At 41.7% G+C, this 19636-nt stretch overlaps 1 long non-coding RNA gene across 1 annotated transcript; it reads left to right on the top strand.

Annotated features, from left to right (window-relative positions):
- The first annotated feature begins 519 nt into the window (after window positions 1-519).
- Window positions 520-11646, top strand: LOC118659689. Its single transcript, XR_004968658.1, has 2 exons — window positions 520-581; window positions 11446-11646. It is a non-coding gene; the product is annotated as an uncharacterized LOC118659689 (long non-coding RNA).
- The last annotated feature ends 7990 nt before the right edge of the window (window positions 11647-19636 follow it).

Here is a 19636-nt window from a genome sequence, read left to right on the forward strand (position 1 = left end):
CAGACTGCAAAAGGGCACAGGCCGGGCTGAGGGGACCCCCTCCCCAATGAGTGCACAAATTTTTGTGCAACGGGTCTCTAGTATATTTATAAAACCACCTGTTGTCAAACAATTGATGTTATGATGCCAACTCTATTGGCTGCTTCTTTCTACCTCCTAAAACCACACCGAGACCCTGTCTCCTATCCCTGTTTTAGAGCCAAGCATTTCAGGAAGAGGAGCAATGCCCTGGCCAGGTGGCTCAGTTGGTTTAAGCATCCCATAGACAAAAGTGTGCAGGTTTGATTCCCAGTCAGGGCACATACCTAGGTTGCAGGTTTAGTCCCCAGTCAGAGTGCATACAAGAAGCAACTGATTGATGTTTCTCTCTCACATCCATGTTTCTCTCTCTCTCTCTAGAAATCAATAAAAACATATCCTGGGGGGGGAAGATGGCGGCGGTATAGGCAGACGCGTCCCAGGTCGTGTCCCTGAGCAAATGGAGTGAGCAGCTGAAACTAGTAACATCCACCCCGAATTGGCGAAATTCCTCAGCTGGCGAGACGGTTTGCAGCCGGGAAGAGCAGAACTCCCCTGGAAAGGTAAAAAAACCAGGGATTTGGGCAGGAAAGTTTGCCAGACCTCTGAGCCCAGAGAGTTGGAGGGAGACCGCGTGGCAGACAGCCGCGTCCCTTGGGACAGGCACAGCCCCTAACGGGGGAAAGGAGAACCGCGGGATTCCTGGCGCTGCCGGGGGAATTGAGAGCTGGGTTCTGTGATCACGGAGGACTGAGCCTAAAGGGGGCAGCCTGAAGAGCTGACCAGACCATGCAGTCCCGGTAAGAGAAGAAGCTTACAGAAACCAAGCCTTCCCCGTTTCCTCGGCCGGCGTTTGTTTGTTTGTTTTCACTGAATCCTGTTCATGGGACATTTCGGATACAGACACTCACCTGTGCTGAAGAGAGGGAGAGTGTGCGGAGGAGTGGAATCTGGGGAGAGACTGAGGAGAGAAGGGAGGCCGGGAGAGGTGGCAGCAAATTGAGTGCTGAGTCACCCCTGAGCCCAGGACTGAGGCAGCCATTCTCTCCGGAGAGTGAGACTCCTCCCCCCAGCCCCCAGGCAAGGAGCACAGCCACACCCAGATTCCACCCTGTAGGAGATCAAGGATTAAAATAACCTGATCAGTCCCTGGGAGTTAACAGGGTCTGGCCTATAGAGGGATTTTCAATCCCAGCAACAACACAGCACTGGTAACTCTTACGCAGCCAGCTCTGGGCAGTGAACTTCCACTGGACAGAGAGGCCCTATAGCCTCAGAGGCCAACCCCAGAACACTGCCACCCAGAGGCTGACCCACAAACTGACTCTTTGCTAAACACAAAATAAGGCAGTCTGGGAAACAAATGCGGCTTGCTTTAAAATAAGGACTGTGGTTTACAACACAGAGGAACAGGGTATCGCAGGGAAACTCAACACTCTCCTGAATACCTGGCAGGTCTAAGGCGAGCCACACTGAAGAATAGAAGAACCGAAGGACCTTCACTACTGCAATATTTTTTTTTTCTTTTTTCACCTTTTAACTAAGAAACCAATTTTTTTTTCTTTTTTTTTTCTTCTTCTTCTTTTTTTTTTCTTTTTCCTCTTCTTTTTTCCATCACCTGATTTTACCCTTTTAATTACTACCTTCTTATTTTTAACCAGCATTATTACTGCTACCATTTTACCATTTTTTTTTTAAAGTGCCATTTTATTTTCTCTTTATTTTATTTTGGGATTAGTGTTCTCCATTCTATTTTCATCGTTATATTATTGGTTGTTTCTAGTTTGCATTCATCTCCAGGGAGCTGTTGCTGGAATTTGTTGGGATTAATGGCTGTTCTATAGGAGTATTCTCCTCATATAAAAAAGTCTCTTCCCCTCTTCCACTTCATTCTCTCTTTTCGCTCTTTTTTTTTTCTTTTCTTTTCTTTTCTCGCTTTTATTTTCCCCCCTCCTTTTTCCCAATTTCATTTTTGCACTCCTTTTTTTGGTCCCTAATTTTCTTTTCTTTTTTCTCTTTTCTCTTTTTCTCTTCCTTCTTCCTTATCCCCTAATTCTCTTAATTCAGGTGGTCACCCTTATTTGGGGTTATTAATATCGTGAATATATTTGTGTATAGTGCCTGGTACGTGGTGCCTTGTTGTGTTGTATTTTGTGCCTTTAAAACAACGCAGCAGATCCAAGCAACAGCACCCTCCTGAGCACCACACCCTCTGCTGAGGAACAGCAGCTGTACGTGAAACCTTGCCCCACCAGCCAGAAGAGCCACCACAGCTGTGAACAGCACCCACCAGAGGAGCTGCTGCCAACTGAAGAGCAGCTGCTACCGCAACCGCCCGAAGAGCAACCACAGACCAAGGAGTCACTGCCACCAAGGGAGCAGCCACTGAACGACTCAACATCTAGATATGTCAGCGAGATCAAACATGGGTAGACAGAGAAACCCCCAAAGGAAAGAGAAGTAGGACTCTCCAGAAAAGCAGCTAAGTAATACAGAGGAATGCAACATGACAGAAAAAGAATTCAGAATAAGGGTCCTAGAGTGCATAAACCGGATGGAGGAAAAAATCGACAACCTCTCCAAGAAGCAAGAAGAAACAGATGAAAAAATCGATAACATATGGAAGAAGCTAGAAGAAACAGATGAAAAAATCAACAACTTAAGTAAGACCCAAGAAGAAATGAAGAGTGATATAGCTGCAATGAAAAACTCCATTGAAAGTATCAACAGTAGACTAGGAGAAGCGGAGGACCGAATTAGTGATTTAGAAGACAAGGAAGCAAAACACACCCAAAACGTACTGCAATTGGAGAAAAAAATGAAAAGACAGGAGGAGAGCCTAAGGGAGCTTTGGGACAACATGAAACGAAACAACATACGAATAATAGGGGTACCAGAACAACAGAAGGATGAACAAGGATTAGAAAACCTATTAGAAGAAATAATATCAGAAAACTTCACTGAGGTGGGGAAGAAAAAAGTCACACAAGCCCAGAGAGTCCCAAACAAGGTGAACCCAAAAAGACCCACACCAAGACACATCATAATTACCATGGCAAATGTTCAGGACAAAGAGAGAATCTTACAGGCTGCAAGAGAGAGACGGAAAGTTACATACAAGGGATCTCCCATTAGATTGTCAAATGATTTCTCAACAGAAACACATCAGGCCAGAAAAGAATGGACGGAAATTTACAAAGTGATGCAAAGCAAAGGACTGAATCCAAGAATACTCTATCCAGCAAGGCTATCATTCAAACTTGAAGGGGAAATAAGAAGCTTCACAGACAAAAAAAGGCTAAGGGAGTTTATCACCACCAAGCCAGCAATGCAAGGAATGCTAAAGGGACTGGTATAAAAATAAGAAATAAAAAGCTCAGAAAGAAAACAGCCACACAAAAACAGAAATGCCTACAAACAAGTACCTTTCAATAATAACTTTAAATGTAAACGGACTAAATGCTCCAAACAAAAGACATCGAGTGGCTGAATGGATAAAAAAACATGACCCATACATCTGCTGTCTACAAGAAACCCACCTCATTAGAAGGGACTCACACAGACTGAAAGTGAAAGGATGGAAAAATATCTTTCAGGCAAATGGAAAGGAAAAGAAAGCTGGGGTAGCAATACTTATATTGGACAAAATAGACCTCAAAGTGAAGGCCATAACAAGAGATAAGGAAGGCCACTTCATAATACTAAAGGGATCAATACAACAAGAAGATATAACCCTGGTAAACATATATGCACCCAATGCAGGAGCACCCAAATTCATAAAAAAACTCCTGGAAGATATCAAAGGAGAGATCGACAACAATACAATCATAGTAGGGGACTTTAATACACCACTGACAGCACTGGATAAGTCCTCTAGACAAATAATCAGCAAAGATACAGCAATCCTAAATGACTCACTAGATCAGATGGACTTAATAGACATCTTCAGAACACTTCACCCGAAAGCCAGGGAATATACATTCTACTCAAATGCTCATAGGACATATTCAAAAATAGACCATATATTGGGTCACAAGCAAAGTATCCCCAAATTCAAGAAAATTGAAATCATAAAAAGCATCTTCGCAGACCACGATGGCATAATATTAGAAATAAACTACAATAAAAACAACCCAAAATACTCAAACACCTGGAAGCTGAATAGCATGCTATTAAATATTGATTGGGTTACCAATGAAATCAAAGAAGAAATTCGAAACATCCTGGGAACTAATGACAATGAAAACACAACAATCCAAAACCTATGGGACACAATGAAAGCAGTCCTGAGAGGGAAGTTTATAGCTCTACAGGCCTATCTCAAAAAACAAGAAAAAATGGTAGTAAATCATCTAACTCTACAACTCAAAGAATTAGAAAGAGAGCAACAAGAAAACCCCAGAGTGAGCAGAAGGAAGGAGATAATAAAGATTAGAGCAGAAATAAATGACATAGAGACCAAAAAAACAATACAGAAAATCAATGAAACCAAGAGCTGGTTCTTTGAAAGGATAAACAAGATTGACAAACCTCTAGCCAGACTCACCAAGAAGCAAAGAGAGAGGACCCAAATAAACAAAATCAGAAACGATAGAGGCGAAATAACAACAGACCCCACAGAAATACAAATGATTGTTAAAAAATACTATGGACAGCTCTACTCCAACAAACTAGACAACCTGGAGGAAATGGACAAATTCCTAGAAAAATACAACTTTCCAAAACTCAATCAGGAAGAATCTAAAAATCTCAACAGGCCAATAACTATGGAAGAAATTGAAGCAGTCATCAAAAAGCTTCCAGCAAACAAAAGCCCAGGACCAGACAGCTTCACAGGGGAGTTTTACCAAACATTCAAGGAAGAACTAAAACCTATCCTCCTCAGACTACTACAAAAAATCCAAGAGGAAGGAACACTTCCAAGCTCATTCTATGAAGCCAGCATCACCCTAATACCAAAACCAGGTAAAGACAACACAATGAAAGAATATTACAGGCCAATATCCCTCATGAACATAGATGCCAAAATCCTCAACAAAATCTTAGCAAATCGGATCCAGCAGTACATCAGAAAGATCATACACCATGACCAAGTAGGATTTATCCCAGGGATGCAAGGATGGTACAATATCCGCAAATCAATAAACGTGATACATCACATAAACAAATTGAAAGAAAAAAACCACATGGTCATATCAATTGATGCAGAAAAAGCATTTGACAAAATTCAACACCCATTTTTGATAAAAGCTCTCAGCAAGGTGGGAGTAGAAGGATCATACCTCAACATAATAAAAGCCATATATGACAGGCCCACAGCCAACATCATACTCAATGGACAAAAACTAACACCATTTCCCCTAAGAACAGGAACAAGACAGGGATGCCCCCTCTCACCACTCATGTTCAACATAGTACTGGAAGTGTTAGCCATTGCAATTCGGCAAGAAGAAGAAATAAAAGGCATCCAAATTGGAAAAGAGGAAGTAAAACTGTCCTTATTTGCAGACGACATGATATTATACATACAAAACCCTAGAGACTCCATCAAAAAGCTACTGGACTTAATACATGAATTTGGCAATGTAGCAGGATACAAAATTAACCTCAAGAAATCCGAGGCATTTCTATACACCAATAGTGAACTTTCAGAAAGAGAGATTATAAAAACAATCCCGTTTACCATCGCACCAAAAAAATTAAGCTACCTAGGAATAAACTTAACTAAAGAGGTAAAAGACCTCTACTCAGAAAACTACAGGACGTTGAAAAAAGATATAGAGGAAGACATAAACAGATGGAAGAACATACCGTGTTCATGGATTGGTAGAATCAACATCATTAAAATGTCCATACTACCCAAAGCAATCTATAAATTCAACGCACTTCCCATTAAAATACCAACGGCATACTTCAGAGATCTAGAACGAACTCTCCAAAAATTCATCTGGAATAAAAAAAGACCCCGAATAGCTGCAGCAATCCTGAAAAAGACCAAAGTAGGTGGGATCTCAATACCAGATATCAAGATGTATTACAAAGCCACTGTTCTAAAACTGCCTGGTACTGGCACAAGAATAGGCATATAGATCAATGGAATAGAATAGAGAACCCAGAAATCGGCCCGAACCAATATGCTCAATTAATATTTGACAAAGGAGGCAAGAACATACAATGGAGCCAAGATAGTCTCTTCAATAAATGGTGTTGGGAAAATTGGACAGATATATGCAATAAAATGAAACTAGACCACCAACTTACACCATACACAAAAATAAACTCAAAATGGATAAAGGACTTAAATGTACGACAGGAAACCATAAAAATTCTAGAAGAATCCAAAGGCAACAAAATCTCAGACATATGCCGAAGCAATTTCTTCATTGATACAGCTCCTAGGGCACTTGAATCGAAAGAGAAAATGAACAAATGGGACTACATCAAAATAAAAAGCTTCTGCACAGCAAAAGAAACCATCAACAAAACAACAAGAAAACCCACTGTGTGGGAAAACATATTTGCCAATGTCATATCTGATAAGGGCCTAATCTCCAAAATTTATAGGGAACTCATACAACTTAACAAAAGGAAGATAAACAATCCAATCAAAAAATGGGCAAAGGACCTAAATAGACACCTTTCAAAAGAGGACATTCAGAAAGCCAAGAGACATATGAAAACATGCTCAAAGTCACTAATCATCCGAGAGATGCAAATCAAAACAACAATGAGGTACCATCTCACACCTGTCAGACTGGCTATCATCAACAAATCCACAAACGACAAGTGCTGGAGAGGATGTGGAGAAAAAGGAACACTTGTGCACTGCTGGTGGGAATGCAGACTGGTGCAGCCACTATGGAAGACAGTATGGAGTTTCCTTAAAAAACTGAAAATGGAACTCCCATTTGACCCTGTGATCCCACTTCTAGGAATATATCCCAAGAAACCAGAAACACCAATCAGAAAGGATATATGCACCCCTATGTTCATAGCAGCACAATTCACCATAGCTAAGATCTGGAAACAGCCTAAGTGCCCATCAGTAGATGAATGGATTAGAAAACTGTGGTACATCTACACGATGGAATACTATGCTGCTGTAAAAAGGAAGGAACTCATACCATTTGCAACGTCATGGATGGAACTGGAGAGCATTATGCTAAGTGAAATAAGCCAGTCAATGAAGGAAAAATGCCACATGATCTCACTCATTCATGGATAATAGAGACCATTATAAACTTTTGAACAATAATAGATACAGAGGCAGAGCTGCCTCAAACAGATTGTCAAACTGCAGCAGGAAGGCCGGGGAGGGTTGCGGGGCAGGAGGTAGGGGGTAAGAGATCAACTAAAGGACTTGTATGCATGCATATAAGCATAACCAGTGGACATAAGACATTGGGGGATAGGGGAGGCTAGGGGACTGTCTAGGGCGGGGGGATAAAATGGACACATATGTAATACCCTTTGTAATACTTTAAGCAATAAAAAAAAATCATCTATTTATCACAAAAAAAAAAGTAACCAAGAAGCAAAAAAAAAAAAAAAAAACAAAAAAAACAAAAAAAAACATATCCTTGGGTGAAGATTGTTAAAAAAGAGGAGCATGGTCAGCAGGTTCAAATGACATAAGAACTGAAAAGTGTCCATTGGGTTAGGGATGGAGATGATATCGGCCACCTTTACTAGAGCAGTTTCACTGGAGTGGTAAAGCTCCAACGCCTGATTCTAGTGTGTAATGGTATCTCATTATAGATATAATTTCCATTTCCTTGGTGGCTAATAATGTTGAATCCCCTTTTAGGTGTTTATTGGCTTTTTAATATCCTCTTTTGAGAAATGCATGTTCAAAACTTTTGTCCACATTTTTATTAGGAATTCTTTTATTTATAGTTTTCTTTAAAATTCTATATATATAAGGTATTATTGGATATTTGTATTGCAAATATCTCCCATCTGCTTCTTGCCTTTTATCTCTCTAAATGATGTCCTTTGATAAAAAGAGGTCTTTAATATTAATGAAGAGTAATTCATCAATTATTTATGATTGGTGCTTTTATGCCCAGTTTAAGAAATATTTGTCTAACCCAAAATCATGAAGATATTTTGCTACATTTCTGCATATTTATTGTTTTTACTTTTAGGTCTACAATCTATTCTAAAATTAATTTTTATGTGTGGTGTGGAATAGAGGTTAAAACTAATATTTTCCATTCGAATATACAATTTAATCAACATTACTTAATGAAAAAACCATCTTCTCCTCTCCCCCTTTATAATAAGTCAGGTGATCATAATATGCGAGGGTCTGTTTCTGGATTACCTGTTCTGTTTTATTGTTCTATTCAGCGCCAAAGGTTCTTAGTGGAAACAGATGTAAGTTTTGGCATCTGGTGGTACATCTTCTAATTTTGTTCTTGTTCAAAATTGTCACTGCAATTCTAAGTCCTTGGCATTTTTATGCACATTGTTTAGTGTTGGGTTTTTTTTTTTCCAATTTCTCTACACAAAGAAGTTGGAATATTCATGGGCATTACATTAAATATATAGCAACATTGAGACACCTAGACTATGAACATGCTATACCTTTCATTTATATACATCTTAGAACTTTAGCAGTTTTTGTATTTTTCCAGTGTAGAAGTCTTGAACATTGTTGTTAAGTGAGTTCTATGTATTTAATATTTAGATGTTATAAATAATATTATCTTAATTTCATTTTCTGATTTTCATAATATGCAGCGGTGGGCAAAAGTAAAGCTATGGTTCATATAGGAAATGTTGCCATAGTTAATAAATAATAATACAAAAATAATTTAAGGTTTTTTGTTTGTTTTGTTAATCCTCACCCAAGGATATTTTTCCCATTAATTTTTAGAGAGAGGGAGAGGGAGAGAGAAAAAGAGAAACATCAATATGAGAGAAATAAATCAAGTAGTTGCCTCCCGCACACACCCCAAGTAGTGTTGGGGGTCAAATCTGCAATCGAGGTACGTGTCCTTGACTAGGAATCAAACCTGCAACCCTTTAGTGCGTGAGCCACTGAGCACACCAACCAGGGGAATAAACTGTTTTGTATACTCCCAACTGTAAGCCTACTTTTGCCCTATATATTAAATATATATATAAATAATACATTATTATAGTACAGTATATGTAATATAATAACATTAAATTTATAATATGCATAGTATATACTATACATATATATTACATATATACATACATATATACTACATACATATGTATATATATATTTCATATAATAGATTTAAACTGACCTTATATCCAGTGACTTTTCTCAACTCGTTAATTATAATAATTTATTTTAAACTTTGTATGTATAAAATATGTCATCTGTGATCAAATATTTTTACTCCATTCCTTCTAATCTTTATACCATTTACTTTTTTTTTTTTTTACTTTATTGTACTGAGTAGGACCTCTATAAGTAGGGATTATGGACATCCTTGCCTTTTTACCAGAATCTAAGGAAAAACCCTAAACATTTTACCATTAGGTATGTCATGAGGTGTAAGTGATTTTTAAGTAGATAATCTCTATAAGTTCAATGAAATTCCTCTCAAAGTGTTGTTTGCTGTCATGAACAGGTGTTGCATTTCATTAAACACATACTTTTGCAGCTATTGAGATGACCATATGGTTTTTCTTATCCTCTTAATGTGCTTGATTATATGGGTTGATTTTTTTGTTTTAAAAATTGCACATAAGATAAAATGCACATATCATCAAATGTACCATCTTAATCATTTTAAGTGTACAGTTCAGTGTTAAGTACATTCATGTTGTTGTACAACCATAACCTCCACCCACAACCAAAATTCTTTTCAACTTTCTAAGTTGAAATGAATCCCCATTAAACAAAAACTCCCCGTTCCTCCCTCTCCTTGTCCCCTGGAAATTGCAATTCTACATATGTCTCTACGAATTTGACTATCTTAGTATCTCATAGAAATATAGGGTTTCTCCCAAAATATACACACTTTAACAACTAGTTCTGTTACATTTTGAAAATATAGGTCAATGGAATAGAACAGAGAGCCCAGAAATTGACCCAAGCCATTACGCTCAGTGTTTGACAAAGGAGCCTGGCCGGTGTGGCTCAGTTTGTCCCGAGCATCAGTTTGCCGGTTTGATTCCCAGTCAGGGCACATGCCCAGATGCAGGCTCAATCCCCAGTAGGGGGCATGCGGGAGGCAGTGAATTGATGACTCTCTCTCTCTCTTTGATGTTTCTCCCTCTCCCTTCCTCTCTCAGAAATCAATAAAAACATTGTGTGTGTGTGTGTGTGTGTGTGTGTGTGTGTGTGTGTGTGTGTGTGTGTGTTTGACAAAGGAGGCAAGAGCATACAATGGAGTCAAGACAGTCTCTTCAAATGGTATTGGGGAAATTGGACAGGTACATGCAAAAAAAATGAAAGTAGACTACCTACTTACACCATACACAAGAATAAACTCAAAATGGAAAAAAAAGACTTAATTTTAAGTCGTGAAACCATAAAAAATCTTAGAGGAAAACATAGGCAGCAAAATCTTAGCCATTTCATGCATCAGAATTTTCACTGATACAATGCTAGGCCCCAGGGCAAGAGAAACAAAGGAAAAAGTAAGCAAATGGGACCACATCAAAATTGAAAGCTTCTGCACAGCAAACGAAACCATCTTCAAAATGGAAAGGGAACCAACTGTATGGGAGAATATATTTTCCAATGATACATCAGATAAGGGGCTAATTTCCAAAATATACAGGATGTCCCCCCAAAATGCATGCACACTTTCAATTATTATCAAGTCAGTGTTTATTAACATACATTTTTTTTTCAAAATTTAAAAGAATCTATAGAAATGAATATTTTTTTTGTCAATGCCTGTTTTCAAACTAAACTAATGATCGTTCTGGTACAGGCACTGCTGATAATTCGAAGCAATGGAATCTCAAATATTAAAAATCATTTTGTTCTGTATTTGTGTGTCCTTGATTCATCAATTGTTGCCAGTTTTGTACCATAAACTTTATCTTTTTTTTAATAAAAATCATTTTAATTGGTGAAGAAGGGGTGGCGGCGGCGGGTGGGTCGTCCATGCCATCCCAGCGCTTGCAAGCAAGCGGGAGGGTCACGCAGGACCGTGTCAGCAGGTGGCCTCGGCTGGGACCGCTGCTTCCCCGGCGGCTGAGGGGAAGGATCTCGAGTCAATGGGATCCCCTCGCGAGGATGCCTCCTCCCGCCGACCTGGACCCGCAGGGCCGGGCGCAATGCCGCAATGTCCGCCCGGCGGGAGGGGAGGACGCAGGAGCCTCCGGTGGCATTCGGACCTCGAATGGGCCCGGAGACCCGCGGACGCCCGGACGACCGCCAGCCGCCGCCCGCCCCTAAACTTTATCTTTTATGTATCCCCATATCAGCCTGTGGTTTAAGCCTGAAGAATTGGTCAACTACAAGTCTTGTGCTTTTGACTGGATCTATGAATAAGAGGTGGACAAAGCATCAGTCCCCTTGGCTCCACTTGATGTGTCCCGGGACACAACTCTTCATTCCATTGACCTGGAAGCGAAAGGATCCATCTTTTCTAAAGCATATTTACCAATAAAGCCTTTGGGAACGGGTGCAGCCTGCTGTGCTTCCTCGGCCCTAAGTTGGAAAAAAAAAAAAAAAAGCTTAATAGCACTTTAGGACAAATTTTCTTTGTTCAAAGATTTGTCTGGCTTCACCCATTATTTCAAATCAGTTAAACCTGAAAAGAGTGAAAGTTAAGTGAGTTATCAGCTGTTAAAGTGTGTATACATTGGGGGGGGGGGGGACAGCCTATAAAAAGAACTCATACAACCCCACAAAAGGAAGACAAACAATCCAATTTAAAAGTGGGTAAAGGACTTAGACACTTCTCCAAAGAGGACATACAAATGGCCAAGACACATATGAAAATGTGTTCAAAGTCACTGGTCATCAGAGAGATGCAAACTGAAACAACAATGAGGTATCTCACAAACTACCAGAATGGCTACCATCAATAAATCAACAAGCAACAAGTGCTGGTGAGGATGTGGAGAATAGGGAACTAGTGCACTGCTGGTGGGAATGCAAATTGGTGTAGCCATTGTGGGAAATAGTATGGGAATTTCCTCAAAAAATTAAAAATGGAACTGCCATTTGACCCAGTCATCCCATTTCTAGGAATATATCCTAAGAATCCCAAAACACCAATCAGAAAAAAATATATGCACCCCTATGCTCATAGCAGCACAATTTACAATAGCTAAGATTTGAAAACAGCCCAAATGCCCATGAGTAGCTGAGTGGATAAAAAAGTTGTGGCACATTTACAGCATGGAATACTATGCAGCAGTAAAAAGGAATGATATTTTTACCCTTTGAGACAGCATGGAGGGACCTGGAGAGTATTATGCTAAGTGAAATAAGCCAGTCAGAGAAAAACAAGTATCACATGATCTCATTTATATGTGGAATCTAATGAACAAAATAAACCAATGAACAAAATAGATCTAAAAGAGGTTTGGAAGCACGGCACAGACGGATGAATTTCAGAGGGAAGTGGGGAAGGGGGAGGCAGAGAATAACCAAAAAACGTATATGCGTAATCCATGGACACAGGTGATAGGGTGGTGAAGGCCTGTGGTGAGGTGGGAGCTGGTGGAAGAGGGTAATGGGAGGAAATGGGGGGCATCTGTAATACTCTCAACAATAAAGATAAAAATAAATTAATGATTTTTAAAAAGGAAAAAATTATTTTGTAGATATTATAGCCTAAAAATTAGTTCTATGCAAGCTTTATTAATTTTAAAGTTTTAATGATTTCCTTCAAATTTCCTAAGCAATTTGGTAAAATTCTCTTTTCATATATTCATAAGTCAAATTTTATATGGTCTATACTAATCAGATAATTTACCCTTAAAATTTCCTTTTAGTATAAAAGCAGATTTCAGTCATAGTTTTAACTCTCACCTCATTTATTTCAGATAAATAAGCACTTATGCTCCCAACAATGAGAAAACAAAATCAACATGCATTTTTAGAAAAACTGTAGCTAGAGTATTTCTTGTGGGCAAAGTATCACTTATTAGAAACAAAAAGTAGGGATGAGGAGAAATTTAAAAATGGGGAAATTGCCTTACACTTAATGCCAAAGGTTTATTCCACCTGCAGCAATACATCAGATATACTTCAAACATTTTTAAATTCCTACAGATTATCCTGTTCTGTTAATCTTTTGTGCTTTCCTGCTCCAAACTGGTTGTATTGCTTTATCTTAAGGAAGGCAGAATTTAATGCTAGCAGAGCCTCGCCACAGACACTGTATTTACTGTATTTTGTTGGCCCATTGTCCTCCCATTGAGGGTGCTTTCCTAGGTCCATCCAGGTGGGCCCTGGGACATGACCTGATTCTCTGGCCAGAGAGATGCTCTCCTGACAGATGCCAAACCAACTGCATTTCATCTTCAAGGAATCTGAACTGGAAGCAAGTGGGGACCAGTGTTTGTTTCAGATGGCATTCTAAACATGCACAAGGATCATAAAGTGACCTTGTTTCCTATCTTCCCTTAAAATACATTCAGATTGCTAACTTGCCTTCTCATGGATGAGGCGGTAGGGGAGGTGAAGAGTGTAAGGGACAATTCCATGACTTTTCTGGTCACTTTGTGATAAGAACTGCTCCCAAGGCTGTGGTTACAACATGTATCCTGTGTAATAGTCAAGTCTCTGGAAGTAAAGTTGGGGCTCCTTTTCCTCTGGTCTTGCACTCCTCCCTCTCCCCCACAGCTTGCTGTGTCTCTGATCCCTTCAGAGTCAGAGCAGGAGAGATGACACACAAAGGCACAGGAAAGTCTATGTGGTCAGGGGTGTCATCACCAGGGACCCTGCTCTCTGGGACTTTTCTGGAATTTTGGAAGACTCGGTGCTGAGCGTCCTCTCCTAAATTTCACTTAGCCCTGGTATATATTTTTATTTCAGCTGGTTGTTCTTATTTAATCAACATCTAGTATTATCTTCTAGTAGATCTGATTAGCCCTTCAGGCAGCCCTGTGGATAGCTCCTAAGAGGACCCCGTGCACACAGATCATGTCTAAACCATGGAAAGAATTCATGCATCATCTACCCCCAAATTTGCACCCCAAAGGTATGCATACACCTTCTCTCAACTTACCCATGAACAGCTAGTCAGGCTATCTCGTGACCCTTGGGTTTGTTTATTCAGTAAAAATATACATCAGGCCACTGATCCCCAAACTCCAGGGGACACATATCAAGCTCCCCAGGTGGCCTGTTGGAGCCTCTCTTACTAGGTTTGAACTATGGGGCAAGCAACCTCCTTTCCTCTGTGGTGCTCTTTCCAAAAGTTTAGAAATCCTCTTCATTCTCTTTGATGCTCTCAATATGAGGGAAAGGGTTTAACAATCACTAAGAGTTTCTCAGCCACTTCTTTTTTGCCAATTCTGTATGGTGGTCTGCCTCAAAACTCACTTTAGATGTTTGATATTTATTGTCTTAAATCCTTAGAAGAAACTTCCCTCTTAACACCATATTGCACTTAAGCAGTGGGGGGAAGGCCTGGCGCCTAGGAGGGGTCCAGCTGGCATGCTACTCCAGGATGGCTCTGCCAGGGTCATCATTTGCCCACCATCTTCCATCGTCTCCCCTCTGTCTCAGTCGGTCAGCACACCAGGGCCGAGCTGCGAGCTCCGACAGAGGACGGGCCCCAGCGACCCTCCCATCTTGCCTCACAGACCCCGCTCTGGTGGAGCGGAGGGCACTAGCTTTTCGGGCGCCTCCAGCCCGCACGGAGGGCGCTGTCCAGACCTCGGTGCTGAAGCATCGCGTCTCTCCCCTTTGCGGGAAGTACCAGTAGCCTCCCCTGCTGCAGCCTCCATTTCACCCGGCTGGCCCTCCCCCCCTCCCCCCTCCCCCCCACGGCCACACGGACCCAACAATCCGCAGCGATCCTTGGCAGCTGCCCCAGCTCCTCCGACCAGACCATCGGGCCTTTGAACCAGAATCTTCTCGGAGGCCGACCTTTCCCGAGGAGCCCGAGGCCAATGGCTCGGCCAGAGGCTCGCAGGGTGAGGAAGGGAGGGAATCCCAGTCCACTTTTCCTGGAAGAGGTGGAATTCACGCACTGGGGACATCCTCACTGACGGCTCAGACCTGTCTGGTGCATGGTGAGATGGGGAATGGCCCGGGGGAGCCCCGCCCACTTTCTGGGGACCCAATCCTTCCCTATGGCCTCAAATAACCCCTAAACTCCTCACATGCACATCCACGGAAAGGTAACCCCTCTCTAGTCTGGGCGACTCCCAGCTGCATAGACGGTCCACTCTCTGCCCCCAATTCCTGTCCGGAAGAAGCAGCCAGGCGTCCCACTCAAGAACAGAGCACCTTGGATCAGGAATCTGGCCCTTAGGGTGGAGATGGCAGTGTTGCCTGGGAGTTTTTGCAGAATCTGGATGGCAGTGATGCTGGGGAGCACGAAGAAGCTGGGTACATCCTGATGGGACAGCGGCCAGTTCTGAAAAGAGGGGCCAGAAGGGAGCCAGAAGGGACAGCCAGATGGGCGCTGGTGGCCACAACCAAACCTTCATGGGGCTACCCAGCTTCCCTCAACCCGCTGCTCCCCGGCCGCCATTGCAGCAGCCAAGGGGGCTCACACCCGCTTAAGCAATGAAAGGGAGACAAGGTCGTGGTGGAGGAAACAGGCCTTGAGAGGGCATCCCCACGGAGGAACCTGCACCCGCCCTCGGGTGGCTGAGGTGAGGATCCTGTCCTAACGGTGCGGGGAGGGTCCCCGCCAGGTGCTCTGCAGGCCCCATTCCAGGGAGTATCGCTCTGCCTACTGAAGCAGTTTCTGGACCCTGGCAGCCTGCACCCCTCCTTGCCCAGGAGACCAGCTAGTATGGGAAGAGGGGCTGATACCAGCCATAGAGGTCAGTGAAGTCTTTACCTTCATCTATGTGGATCATAGTGTGTTCAGGACACATGGGGGTAGCCAAGTTCCTTGTGGAAAAATACCTTGATATTCGTCTATTGACAGATGGTTAGTTTGAAATACATTGTTTTGTTACATCTTAACACAGACCACATTAAATTTTACTTATTTTTATTTTTGTTTGTTCCCCACCCCCGGCTTCATTGTGTAGCCGAGCCCCTTGTGATTTTAATGCCCCTAGTATTTTTGGCAGCTGGAATGAAATAATTTAATTCTCAAGTAAGATATAGGTATAGGTTCTAATTAAATGTTTTTATTGCTTTGTTTGTCGTGTAGCTTATAGTCAAAGATTAAGAAAGTATGTGAGTCATGTTCTAAAGACCTGACTGTAAACCAAGTTCCAGGAGAAACGCTTGAGGGTACACCTTGCCTGAGAGAATAGAAAAATATGGCTAGTCAAGTGCAAAACAATGATAGCTTCAACAACAACAAGGTCGCAAGATGTCTCATTTCTGCCTTTTGCTTTAAAGATAATGTCACTGACGCGCAATTATAAGATATTTTGCAGAATCTTGGTTCTTCAACCTAGCACCCTTGTTCTGACAATAGGATTTTGTGTTGTTAATGTACTGTTTCTTTGTCAGGTAGGAAAAGATAACTCCAGGGCCACAAGGACAATTTAAGAATTATTTTGCAAAAAAATTAAAAAGTCTTTAAAGTTCTTGCAAGCAGCTGCTGATGCCCAGGAGTCTGGATGTGATTTAGCAACAATTGTGGTACAATTGAAAAATCACTTAGCACAGTGGTCGGCAAACTGAGGCTCACGAGCCACATGTGGCTCTTTGGCCCCTTGAGTGTGGCTCTTCCACAAAATACCACGTGCGGGCGTGCACGTACAGTGCGATTGAAACTTCATGGCCCATGCACAGAAGTTGGTTTTTGGAAAAGAGATAGACGAAACAAGTATACAAGATGAGTGTGGATGGGAGAGTTGGAAGGGGTCGACCTCAGTGAACATACCTCAATCAGATTGAGGACGTTTTTAGCAAAGGCCAGCTTAGGAGTACCCTAATTAAGTTAATAACAATGTACCTACCTATATAGTTTAAATTTTAAAAATTTGGCTCTCAAAAGAAATTTCAATCGTTGTACTGTTGATATTTGGCTCTGTTGACTAATGAGTTTGCTGACCACTGATTTAGCAAAGTTTTTAACAGCAATTTTAGTTGAATACTCGGCTGTTGCTGTTCAGTGCCATAATAGGAAGCAGGGTTAACTCAACCCTTTGAATCTGAGTCACCAAAGAGGAGGAAAACACACAAAAATTGTATTCATCAGACTATGTTCATTGAGATTGTATATGAATATTTTAAAATATATTTTTATTGATTTCAAAGAGGAAGGGAGAGGGAGAGATAGAAACATCAATGATGAGAGAGAATCAGTGATCAGCTGCTTCCTGCATGCCCCACACTGGGGATCGAGCCCACAACCTGGGCATGTGCCCTTGACCAGAATCGAACCTGGGGCCCGTTAGTCTGCAGGCCGACGCTCTATCCACTGAGCCAAACCAGCTAGGGCTGTATATGAATTTGTTCATCTAATCCTCAAAGTAAACTTACTCTTAGGGATTAGCTACCTACTTAGAAATGAGAACTACAGTTCAGAGAGGATAGCAATATAATAGAATTACATGGCAAAACTATAACATGGCTAGAATTGGAGTCTCACTCTTTCCTTTTTCGAAGTTCAAATTCCTAAACACGTTTGAAGTTCAAATTCCTAAACAGAATGCATCAGGCTAGGACCTGGATTTTCTCCTCTCAACTCAGTTATCTGGGATCCCTCTCTCTAATTATAAGCTCCTTCCATCTTATTCACACAATCACACTCCATGCCCGGTTCTCTTGGCACATGGGTACTCAGTGCACTGAATCCACTTCTCACATATGAGACCCCAGTTGAATTCAGTTACTAATTTTAACATATACAGCGTCTTCCTTATCTGTGGGGGATACATTCCAAGACCCCAGTGGATGCCTGAAACCAAGGGTAGTATCAAACCCTATATACACTATTTTTTCCCATACATCATACCTATGATAAAGTTTAATTTATAAATTAGGTACAACAATCCTATATAATAAAAGCCTAATATGCAAATAGACTCAACAGTGGGGGGGGGGGCGGGGACAACCGGTGGAACAACCAGTCACTATGCCGCACACTGATCACCAAGGGGCAGGCGTTCAACAAGGAGCTGCCACCAGGCCAGCCAAGGCAGGCGCCAGTGGAGGGTCCCACCCTCCCCTGATCACACCACCGTTCGCCCTGCAGAGGGAGGCAACTGACAGCGGCGGCAAGGGGGCAGGGCTGGCGAGTGGGCAATGCCAGGCCGGCCAAGGTGGGTGTGAGTGGGAGCCCCCGATCGCCCCACCAGTTGCCCCACAGATTGGCCCTGATCACCTGCCAGGCCTAGGGACCCTACCTGTGCATGAATTTCGTCCACCAGGCCTCTAGTAACTACTAATAAAATAATTAATTATAAAAATAAACTGTGATTAAACTTATGTGAATGTGGTTTCTCTCTCAAAATACCTTACTGTACTGTACTCACCTTTTCACTAAAGGAAGCACTTTACAGCTTCTCTTTGGCAGATCCAAATGGCCAGCATTACGAACTACTGTTGCACTTTGGGGCCAGTATTAAGTAGAATAAGGGTTTCCTGAACACAAGCACTGCGGTACCAAGACAGTCTACCTGATAACCAAGAAGGTTACTAAGTGACTAATGGGCAGGGAGGGTAAACAGCATGAATCCACTGGACAAAGGGATGATTCACATCCCAGGTGGGACAGAGTGGGATGGCAAGAGATTTCATCATGCCACTCAGAGCAGCGCACAATTTAAAATTCATGAATTGTTCATTTCTGGAATTTTACATTCGTTTCAGACTGTGGCTGATTGTGGATAACTGAAACTGTGGAAAGTGAAACCGTGGATGGGGATCTACTGTACACACCAAGACCAACAATCCTCATGTCCCTCCCACCTTTCACATCATCTGCTAATCAACCCCAATCCCAGGTACTCCAATCACCGCCTATTTCATGGCTGCCTCGGACCCAGCACAGGACTGGCTAATCACCCTGGTCTACACATAGAGTCACAAACCTCTACATGCTTTTCCAATACATCAGGCAATCCCAACATCGAGCTCAGAAATCAATAGTACAAATCAAATCCATGCATTTTGAGTGTTATGTATCTCATCTTCCCCCTGACTTTTTCGCTACACAGAATAGATAATTTAACAAAATATCTCAGCTCATTGTCATAAAATCTACAAATATCCCTGCTTTGTTTACTCCTCTCCTCATTAAAACTGAAGAGTGATGCCTGCCCCTAGCTACGTTCAATTTTTCTAATTTACACCTATAGTCCTACGAACTTCGTGTTATTGATTTGATCGTGTTATTGATCAAATCCGTTATCAGCAACCTCTCCATCACTTCACCATCTGCTTTCTTCTCTTAAACTCACTAAGTAGTTTTGATCTTGAAAATTCCTCAGCACTTCTTTCTACAGCTCCAGCCCTATCCCTTTCTTCCTCTAATGAAACTAAGTGTTCAGTTGCATTTCCTCAAATCTCCAA

This window comes from Myotis myotis, unplaced genomic scaffold (genome assembly GCF_014108235.1).
Source record: "Myotis myotis isolate mMyoMyo1 unplaced genomic scaffold, mMyoMyo1.p scaffold_m19_p_69, whole genome shotgun sequence".
NCBI lineage: Eukaryota > Metazoa > Chordata > Mammalia > Chiroptera > Vespertilionidae > Myotis > Myotis myotis.